This window comes from Durio zibethinus, chromosome 16, assembly GCF_047325235.1.
Source record: "Durio zibethinus cultivar Kanyao isolate XHJ-2024 chromosome 16, ASM4732523v1, whole genome shotgun sequence".
Lineage (NCBI taxonomy): Eukaryota > Viridiplantae > Streptophyta > Magnoliopsida > Malvales > Malvaceae > Durio > Durio zibethinus.
Window position 1 is genome coordinate 8,848,987 of NC_143177.1, and position 11,238 is coordinate 8,860,224.

Below are 11,238 nucleotides of genomic sequence, written 5' to 3' on the forward strand. Positions count from 1 at the left end.
GCTAATTGATTTAGCATGTTGCATGTTGAATCTACTAAGCACCTGTTCAGCACACTTTTCTTATGATAACCATAGCTTTTCAGCTCTCATATCGCAAATAATATCTATAACGAGAATTTACTTTACTGGACCTAAATCTTTTATGTCAAAGAACTTAAATAATTGTTCTTTTAACTTGTAAATCATATAGCATCTTGTTCCACAATCAACATATCATCAATATATAATAAGAGAATAATAAAATTACTATCAGAAAATTTTTTGACATACACATAAGAATCGACTACCATTCTTTTATAGTTATGGCTCACCATAAAAGAATCAAACTATTTGTAACACTGTCGCAGAGCTTATTTCAAGCTATACAAGCTTTTCTTCAATTTGCAAACTAAGTACTCTTTTTTTTTCACTTCAAAACCCTCAAGCTAATTCATATAAATATCCTTCAGCAAGTCACCATGCAATAATGCAATCTTGATATCAAGTTTATCAAGCTCAAGATTCAAACTAGTTGCTAATCTCAGTATCACTTGAATGAAACTCATCTTCACAACTAGAGAGAAGATCTCATCAAAATCGATGCCTGGTTTTTTAAAACAACTTTTACCACCAATCTTGCTTTGTACCTCACTAGTTTATCACTATCTTTTTTCAACTTGAACACTCATTTATTCTTCAATGACTTCTTTTTTTTTGAAAGTTTAATAAAATTATATGTATTTTTTTTTGTAATGACTTTATATCTTCTTTCATTGCTTTTAACTAGTACTCTCTATTCGAAATAGTTTACACATCTTGAAAGCTCTTTGGCTCTCTTTTACTGGTAACTAAAATAAAATCTAAACTTGGATACCTAGTAGATAGCCTATTCTTTTTAGTAGATCTTCTAAGCTGAAACTCTATACCACTTAATGCTGAAGGTAGCTCTCCTTATTCAATACTCTCTAGTGAAAAAGACTGCTCACCCTGCTTAATACTCTCAAGTAAAGAGGATTATTTTTTTTGCTCAAAATTGATTGTATCTAGCTTATCACTAACTATGGCTGGCTCATTCATATCTCCAAGTTTTATTTCTTACTTATTTTCACCATCTGTTGCTCTTTCTTATGAAACTCCTATCGGTGTTAAAACACACACTTAATAGTAACTCATGTAGTTTTTTCATTTTTTTTGAGGTCTACTATAGTTTTTTTTCATGAAAGACTACATTTTTACTTTTGACTATATTTCTCTTCACTAGATCTCATACTCTGTAGCTAAATTTCTCATCACCATATCTTACAAACACACATTATGTGGCTTTACTATCAAGCTTTGGCATATGTTCTTTCAGCATATGTATGAATGCTTTACATCTGAAAATTTTTAAGTGAGAGTATGAAGTATTTTTTGCTGTCCAAACTTTTTTTGAAATGTCAAAGCCTAAAGAAACCAATGGTAATCTGTTAAACAAATAACAAGTTGTGTTGATTACTTCACCCCAAATGGCTTTGGTAATTTTGCCATCTTTAACATACATCTGACTTTTTTTATAATGGTGCAGTTCATCCTTTCAATTACACCATTATGCTATGGTGCTCTAAATTTTATCATCTTATGCCTGATTCCATACTTTAAACAGTACTCTTCAAATTTTTTAGATGTGTATTCTTTACCATTATCAGTCTAAATGCACTTCAAAGATAGCCTTATCATTTTTTCCATCATGGCATGAAATTTTTGAAAATACTATAATACCTGATTTTTGTTTTTCAATATATACACCTGAATCTTACGTGAAACATCATTAATAAAAGTAACAAAATAAGTACTACCACCCAAAAACTTATCCTCAATGGGATCACATACGTTAGGATAAATCAATTTCAATATATTTTTTTCCCTAAAAATAAAAAAAAAAACTCTACGATGCTTGCCAAACAAACAATGATTACATAAATCGAGAGACATACCTTTGGTCAAGAAAATGAGAGACTGTCTTGCCAAAACCTATAACTCTTTTTCACTCAAGTGTGTTAGCTTTTTATGCCACAAGTTTGTTGAAGCATCATTCTTAATGACATTTATTTGGTTGCCACTCAATTGTATTTATGTCTTATGCATTATATAGCATAGTTTTCCTTTGTAACTACCATAGATCCTTTGAGAAGCTTTCACTGCCTATTCTTTTATTGACTTTCATATCTTTTATTATTAAAGACATTAATAGTAAGCAAGTTCATTTTCATATTTAGAATGTGTCTAACTTTCCTCATAGTCAACATATAGTCTATATTAGTTTATACAATAATATCACTAATCCTAACAATCTGCAACACACTTTTGTTTCCTATTTTGGTGTAACTAAAATTTTTTACTTTGTAAGTTATAAGCAACTCCCTCTTAGGAACACAATGATATACTGCTCTTGTATCAACTATCCACTCAATGTCGAGATCACCAATATGATTACAATCACCATGTGTATAAATAAAAAAAAACTGAATTACTATTTGAATTCACTGTTGCAACTTTGCCATCATCTAAACTCTTACCTTTATCATCTTTTCACTCTAGCTTCAAGATTTACAATATCACTTTATATGACCTGCTTTACCATAATTGAAGCACTTCATTTTATCTTTGGACTTAGATCTATGTTTAGACTTACTATAGCTTTTTGAGTTCTGATCTTTGTCGATGTTTTTATCCCTGTTCTCTATGAATAGAGCTTGATTCTCAAGGTCTAAATCTTTTTGCCTTACTTCTTCATTAAGCATATTGTCTTTTACCATTTTTAATGTCATCTTATAATCAAAAGCCAAATTAAGAACAATCATAACTAAAATATTTTAACTTTTTGGTAATGAACCCAAAAGAAACAACATTTTCATTTCATCATCCATCTTAAGCTTCATAGTAGCCATCCGATTAAATATATGTTAAAGATTACTCAAATGCTCTATAATATATTGTCCGTCCTTGTATTGTAAAGTTGTAAATTTTTTAGCAAACATAACTTTGTTCATACCTGTTTTTTCTTATACAATGCTACCAATTTTTTTCAAATAGTGTGGGCATCTATCTTTTGTACTACATGATAGAACATACTGATATCAACCTATTTTTTGATTGTAGCCAACATCTTTCTGCCTAACTTCTTATAGCTTTCATCTTTTATAGTTGTTGGTTTAGCCAAATCATCCAATATCGATTCATACAAATATTTGTAGTATAAATGATCTTTCATCATAGGCTTTCAAATTGAATAATTTGATGCTGTCAATTTTATCATGGAACCTATATTACCTTTTATAATCTCAAATAAAATTTACTTTTGTCTTAGGTTATTTTTGTATCAATGTCTCAAAATAACTCTTGTTTTGATATCACTTGTTGGGCCTAACACAACAATACAAAAGCAATATATTGTAATAATAGTAACAAATAACAACCAACAATCAACAACATAGGAAAAATAAAGTACACTAAGATTTATGTGAAAATCCTCTAGTGTAAAGAGAAAAAATCATAGACCACCAAAAAAATTTTCACTATCCAATAATGGATATACAAAATTGTTCTCTAGCTAAAACTAGAGCTAATCAATAACTAAAAAAACAATTGGAGAAATCTCACCAAATAGGCGACTTAACAAATACACCTTGGATTTGTTCTTAGAGAGCTTCAAATCCGATATTTGCTGTTCATAATGTAGAACTTTGAATCATAAACCTATTGCAAAAATTTTAGTTCAATCAGATTACAAATTGACTTTCGTTCAATCAACTATTTCTTTTTCTTTCTCTCTTTATTTTTTTTTACTTTTATTCTTTCTCTTGGTTTTAGCACTATCACCTTCTGTTTCTCTATTACACAGCCCCTTTTTTATTGTTTAAGGCTTTATATAAGTAGGACTTTCTTAGGTCAAAGACAAAAAAAAAAGCTTTAAGCCTTAATTGGCCAAAACCAATGGGGTTAAACCCCACTCTTCGTAACAGTTGAAAGATGAGAATATGTTTTCTTTTATGTTATTATAGAAGCTTAAAAGTTCATCTTATATAGGTGCTATTGTTTTTAATGTTTGCATGAAATTGGTGCACGAAAGCTTAAAATTTACTCATTGTTATATTTGCTGGCTTTTCATTATTATTCACACATTGCGCTTTTTCCTTTCTTTACTTTTGAACGTGGTATGTACAATGCATGTTCTATAATTGGTCCATGAAAGTTTAGGGTCCTGATACTTCAAGGGTTTGTTTTTATGAAGTGGATTGTTGGATGGAATTCATTTGTAGAAGTTAAAAGGCTTTGGGCTTGTTTTGATTGCACTTTTATGCATTAAGTTTCATTGGTTTGATACATTATATTATATATATTATATTTGTTTTCTTTTTTCTGTTCTATCTTCCTGTTTTCCATTTTTTTGCATGAAATGTTCAACCTTCAAAATGTTTATGTGTATGATTAGTTCCTTTGTGTGCAAGGTGATTGCATGTTGATTGGTCTATTATAGAATATGAATAAAATAGGCATAAAAAAAGATTTTGGTATAATATATTAAGTTTGATTAGTAAGCTTAATAATAAATTATATAATAATAAGCAATAATACATAATAATAATAAATAATAAATATGTAAAGATAAATATAAATAATAATAAAATTGTTCTTTAAAAAAAAATCTTAAAGTCATTGCCTAGATGTTGAAGGGAATAAAAATCAAATTTTGTTTTAGCAGTAATAATAATTTTGCTTAGATATTGGAGAATTATTAAGTAATATAAATAAAGTAATAAAATAATAAAATATAAATAAAAAATAATAATAAAACTTTTAATGGAAAAGGAAAATATATAAAATTTTTTAGAATTATGAAAAATGAGCTTGTATTGAAAGAAAATATAAAAATTCATTCTAAAAAATTGTAAAAAGCAAGCTTGCTTTGAAAGTTTGCCTATATGTTAAAAATTTTTAGAGGAGTTCGTAAACTTTTAAAAATCCTATAATCGAAATCTAAAGTGAAACCTTAAATGAAGCTCTAAAGTTGAAATCCTAAATGAAGCCCTAAGGTCGAAACCCTAAATAAATAAAACCTTAAGGCCTAAGTTTAAGCCAAAACCTAAAACATCATAAAATTTGTATTGAATTTTTTGTAAAATGATATATTCCTATATGTCGCCTAAATGAAGGGATATTTAGAAAATTTTGTTTCATTAAGAATTTTTCATTTAATTTCGTAAACAATAATAATAACAAAATTAAATAAAAAATAAAAGATAATAGAATAATAAAATAAAATTTTAAATATAAATAGTCGTACTCAAACTCTATCTATAGGTTAGAGTGTCTATGTGGTCTTTTTATATTTAAAAATTAAAATTTTAAATTCATATTTTATCATCATTTGTATATGTTTTGTTTATAGATTAATGAATACATTATAATGCATATATATGTTTATTATAATTATTGGTCTTTAATATTAATTATATCATTCTTCGATTTTTTTACTGCATAAAAAGTTTTTTTAGAAAAATAGTTTTAAATTAATAAAATTAAAATAATATTTCATGAAATATAGTTATTGGTACTCTACTTACATATTGGAAAGTCATCAATGATTATCATTTACAAAAAGTGTTATTTTATTATTTTGAAAGAATGTTACAATAAATCTTAGATGGAAAGACTATTTTTGAATTCTGCTTTTATGTCAGAGAATTCAAAAGTATTCCTTTAATTTGAAGATTTTCATAATATTACTAAATAAAGATTTTTTAAAACTAATTTTATTTTTAAAAGCGAAGGGAATTATAATTAAATTTCATATAAAAATTATTTTTATTTAGAATTACAAATAGTGCATAGTTAATTGGTACCAATTTTATGGGCATTGCGGGGGTGCTAATTTTTTCTCACTCGTAATCTAATTTTATTTTCATAGACCAAAATCATCTTTTTAATAAAACTCTAAACCCATTTTATTAAAAAGATAAAATTTTGGATAACCAATCATATTCTAAAAAAGATTAATGGTGATTTTGATTTATTTTAAATTTTTACATCTAGCGATTGAGTTTTTGGACCGATATATTATAATACAACTAAGGTTCTAGAATTATCTACTTGGACATTAACAATATCAACTTTACCATAATCTTTTTCAACATCATCATTAGCATTAGGAAAGTATGCACCATCCGTTCTATCATCATCTTTATTATCACATCGTTATAAAAAATTAGGAAATGCCTAGCCAATAATTGTGTTTCATTTTAAAAGGAAATTTTTAATAAGAGAATTTCATGCATAACTTTAAAAGTTTTTTTTTTTTACAATAAGTTTTCATGAATTATCCTATAATATATTTTTTATGCATTACTCAAATAAGCAATTTTCATTTTAAAAAAAAATTTCTTTCGATGTACTTTCTTGATATCTTAATAATTATTTCACATTTATTTTTGTAAAAGATATTTCTTATTATTCATGAAAGTTTTCACAAAAATATTCTTAAAATAGTCATGCCTATTTTTAAGAGATGCTTTTCATGAAACACTTCTCATTACCTATCATCTTTTTAAAAGTATCTCTTATTTATACTTGCATGTTGAAATGCCTTTTTGCATCCAAATGATGATTCCTAAAAATGAAATTGTCATGGGTTGTTCCAAGAATTATTTTCACGTATAAATTTTGAGTAGTACATCAATTTTATTCTTATAAAGAATGTTTCCTATATTTCAATAGGTTATTGTCAAGAAATATATCTTATTTATTTACATATAATTCAAAGAAAATCTACCTAAGAAACGTTTGTTACCTAGCATTCTTAAAAAATAAAAAAGAAATTTCAACATGCTACTTTAAAAGCCATTTCTTATGCACTCTCTAAAATGTATTTTAAAAAAAAATTATGATGTACTCGCATATTTTTCTTATAAAAACTCATTCTATATTGTTTCAAGAAGTGTTTCCCAGCATTCCAAAAATAAATTAAAAAATATTCATTGAACACACTTCTAAGAAAGTGTTTTTCATGAAGAATTTTTCATTCATCATTCTTTAAAAAGTGATTCTCATATATTACTCTACGAAACTTATCTTGTTATAAAAAATGCCCAAACTGCTAGTATATCATCTAAAAAAATGGTTCTTAAGTAGAACTATTCTTTAAAAACAAAGTGATTCAATTTGTCAGGTGCTTTTTAGTTATCTTTATTTTTTTATATTTAGAAAAATTGATGTTCAGTGCTTGTTCTCCTAAACAATACTTGATTTATTTTACAACATTTGTTATCCTATCCTTTTAGAGAAGTATTCTCATGACTTATTCTTCTATTTTTCTTAGGAAAATATTTACATTACTTGTTTTACTATTTTGAGGAAAGTATTCATTTTACTTGTTCTCCTAAGTAAGCAATCTCATTACTTATTATTTCATTTTTAAGGGAAACATTCCTATTAATTGTTCTCCTACTTTTTAGGGAAATATCTTCATTACATATTCTACTATTTTTTAGGAAAAAACTCTCATTAGTTATTCTCCTATTTTTTAGGGAAATACTTTCATTACTTGTTTTTCAATTTTTGGATAAATATTTACTTGTTATCTTATTTTTTAGAGAAACACTCTTATTAATTGTTCTTTTATTTTTTAGGAAAACATTTACATTACTTGTTCTCCTATTTTTTCTTAAGGGAAACATTCTTATTACTAATTTTCTTATTTTTTAGGGAAATACTCACTTACCTATTTCTTTCAATAGTTTTCTTATTGTTTTAGGGAAACACTCTTTACCTATTCTTTTTAATAATTTTTCTATTTTTTAGGGAAACATTTCCATTGCCTATTTTTTTTTATATTTTTAGGAAAACACTCATTTATCTATTCCTTTTAATAATTTTCCTTTTTTTTTTTGAGAAAAATTCTCATTACTTATTCCTTTTAATAACTTTTCTATTTTTTTAAGGAAACACTATCATTGCATTTTCCATTTGATAATTTTACTATTTTTTTAATGAAACACTTTCATCAATGATTTTTTTATAATTCTTTTATTTTTTTTGAAACACAATTGTATGATAAGTAATTCTTTGATTTATAACATTAAAATTAATTTATTTTATACATGGAACATTCTTTGATCTTTATCAAAGAAATTCCATGCAAGGGGCAATGAACCTGCCCATGAGTAATGCACAATCAAAATATACATATCTTTGAATGGAGCATACATTATTCATCCTTTACTCTTTCATTGTATGAGTGCATGAAACTTCTTATACTAAGAATTCTCATGTAGGAGGCAAACTTATATCATTCATCTTTAAAATTACGATAATAAATATATCTTATATTTGAATTTTACTCTTTAATTGTACTAGTTCATGAGAATTTCTTATAATAAGAATTCTGATATGATATAGGGGCCAAAATGTTGTTACTTGATTTTGGTTACTAATATTTTATTCTTATAAATTACTTTAAAGTGAAGGTTATTTTATGGAACAAGTGATAAGACTATTAAAGTGAAGGTTATTTTATGAAACAACTATTCATAGAACGCCCCGTTTATAGAATAGTTGTTTACATAATAACTAGTCAAGGAATAACTCATTCATAGAACAAGACTTTCACGAAATAGCTGTCCTGGAAACAACTTTCTCAAGAAATAACACCAACACCTTTACCGAAAATTTTTTCATCAAAAGTTATTTCACTAAGAGTTATTCCACAAAAAATGCTTCACCAAATATTACTTTATTGAATGAAAAAGTGACAATAACCTTGAAATATGGCAGGATTCTTGGGTTAATTCCATTATTGGGATGTTTCGGAGAGTATGGCTTGGTGGATTAGATATGGAGATAGTTAAGAGGTTTCCTTTTAACCTTTTCCTGAAATATGAGTGCTTTTTCCTTTATTTCAAAATTAATAGTGAGTTTCTATATTCATTATGTTTATCACCAAAAAGCTAATTACACTTTTTTTTAATGATACATTAATACTTTTTGTAATGGTCAATTTTTTCATTATTCACTATTATTCCCATTCAATACTCAGGATATGTAACTCCTATTCTTGAAACCTATAAATAGGAGTTTCCATAACTTATGAGGGACTTTTAGAGACTTTTGACAAACTTACTTAGTTCTATCTGTAATTCTTTCTTTCTAAATCATTTTCTCAGTCTCATTTTTTTTTTTCTATTTAGCCTTGTTTCACCACCTACCACCTTCTGTCACTACACTCAATATTTCAAGGTCTATTCCAATCTTTCTCTTTATTGTCTCCTAGCACATCATGTTTTACTTGTTTGCAATGTTTCCTTACCTCAATAAAAAAACCTTTTTACATAAGTCAATGACACCCTTAGTAAAATTTTCCATTTCTTATTGCTTTTGATTCAATATTTTGTCCTTGTTGCTTTCATAACAATTTTTATGTTCAATTGTCTTCTTGATTTGATTTTGGTATATGGATTATGTTTCTGGTTTGGGCAATTTTCAAATATGAAAAAGATTAGACTCAGTTTTGTTAGAACATAAAGATCATTACTTTTAGTGCAACAAAAAGAACCTTATAAAAGAAATGATAAGTGGAAGTTCTAAGTTTCAATTTTCTCATTTTGGTATTTCTTTTTGCATAAGTGGACAAAAGGGTCATTGTTAGAAAAAAATAAGAGGAGAGAAATAATAGAAAAAAATTTTAGCTTTGAGGCGTGAAGAACATTTTCTTAAAGGCAATTATGCTTTTACGATACAACAAAGCCTCAAATCTCTCCAAACAAAATTAGTGAAAATGGTTATACTGAAGGATCTATTTATAATAAATGAACATACATAAATTTCTATTCAAATAGTTATGACCTTCTGTATAACCATGAACTTTATGAATAATAATATATTTATATTGAAATAGTTATAACAATTTGTCATATGATAATAATTTTTGTTCAAAATAATTATTTAAAATATGAATAAAATTAAACAAAAATTAACTTTACTCATTAATAATTAAATCTTTTTATCTAATGTAGGACACACCATATTCTAAACTACCAACAATCTCCTACTAGTTGGAATGTTGGTGCTTAATCTTTAACATTTCATACAAATAAATATTATAAATATAAAAAGATATCTCTCGATTTAAACTTTCAATTAACATATATATTTTAGAAATTTAACGAAGTTGATGGTGTCTATAGATTAAACCTCAACTCCTAGTGTTATAATTGAATGTATAATACACATATTACTTATTTATTTTTCTATTGGAGGCTTAGGATCATTTTAGCACTATTATGGTCATGTGCTTATCCTATTCATAAATATTTACAAAAGAAACCCAAATTCTTCTTGTTAAAGCAACACCACTTTCATGTTTATATAGGTAGAATTTTCATTATATCTCTATTACTTTAGACATTTAAAACTCTATTAAGAGTATAAAAACTCATCCTCTTCACCGAAGGGATCACACTAGTTTTTAAAATTTGAATGGATTTTACGAGTGTTTAAATGACACATAACAATAACTTGTTTTTTCTCAATAAACTTTGTAATTAGAGGTTACTAATTCAAAGTTAGGTTCCCATTATTGGTGTCTAATAGTAAGAGTTTAAATCCATTCTACTTATAGTACTACTAACCAAATATCTTAGAATTTAGTTTTCTTTTACGGTAATTACCCCAACTTGAGATTGAATCTCTAATATAATCACTGCAGGCTAATATTTCCAAACTTTGAATTTTGCATATCATTTATATGCTCTAAATATTATTGCCTCATTCTTATTATTTTAAGAAATAGTTGGTACTGGTTATAGCCATAACTCTATACTCATAAATTTCAACCATTCTATTTTTATACTTTTATACATCTTTAATACAATTATACTTCTACTATAATTGGATAAACTCAAGGAATAGACCAAACCATTTTAGTCCTTTTAAGATTTTTAAGAATCTTTTTATGATTTTACTTTAATAAGTGTACTAAACTTATTAGCTTCTATAATTTGCTTATAAAATTATACTAAAATCTTATAACATTATGGTGATAATTTTTATTCTTTTTTATTCTTATCACTCCCACCATGTGCAAGTATGCATTCTTTTATTAAATAATGTCTCATTCAATTATCAAGATATCATATATATTTAATCAAGTTGCCATTTTATTTATCTTTTCACCATTTGTTTTTTTTTTTTTTTAAGTAAAAGGCCTCCAAATCCACCTTTAATGAA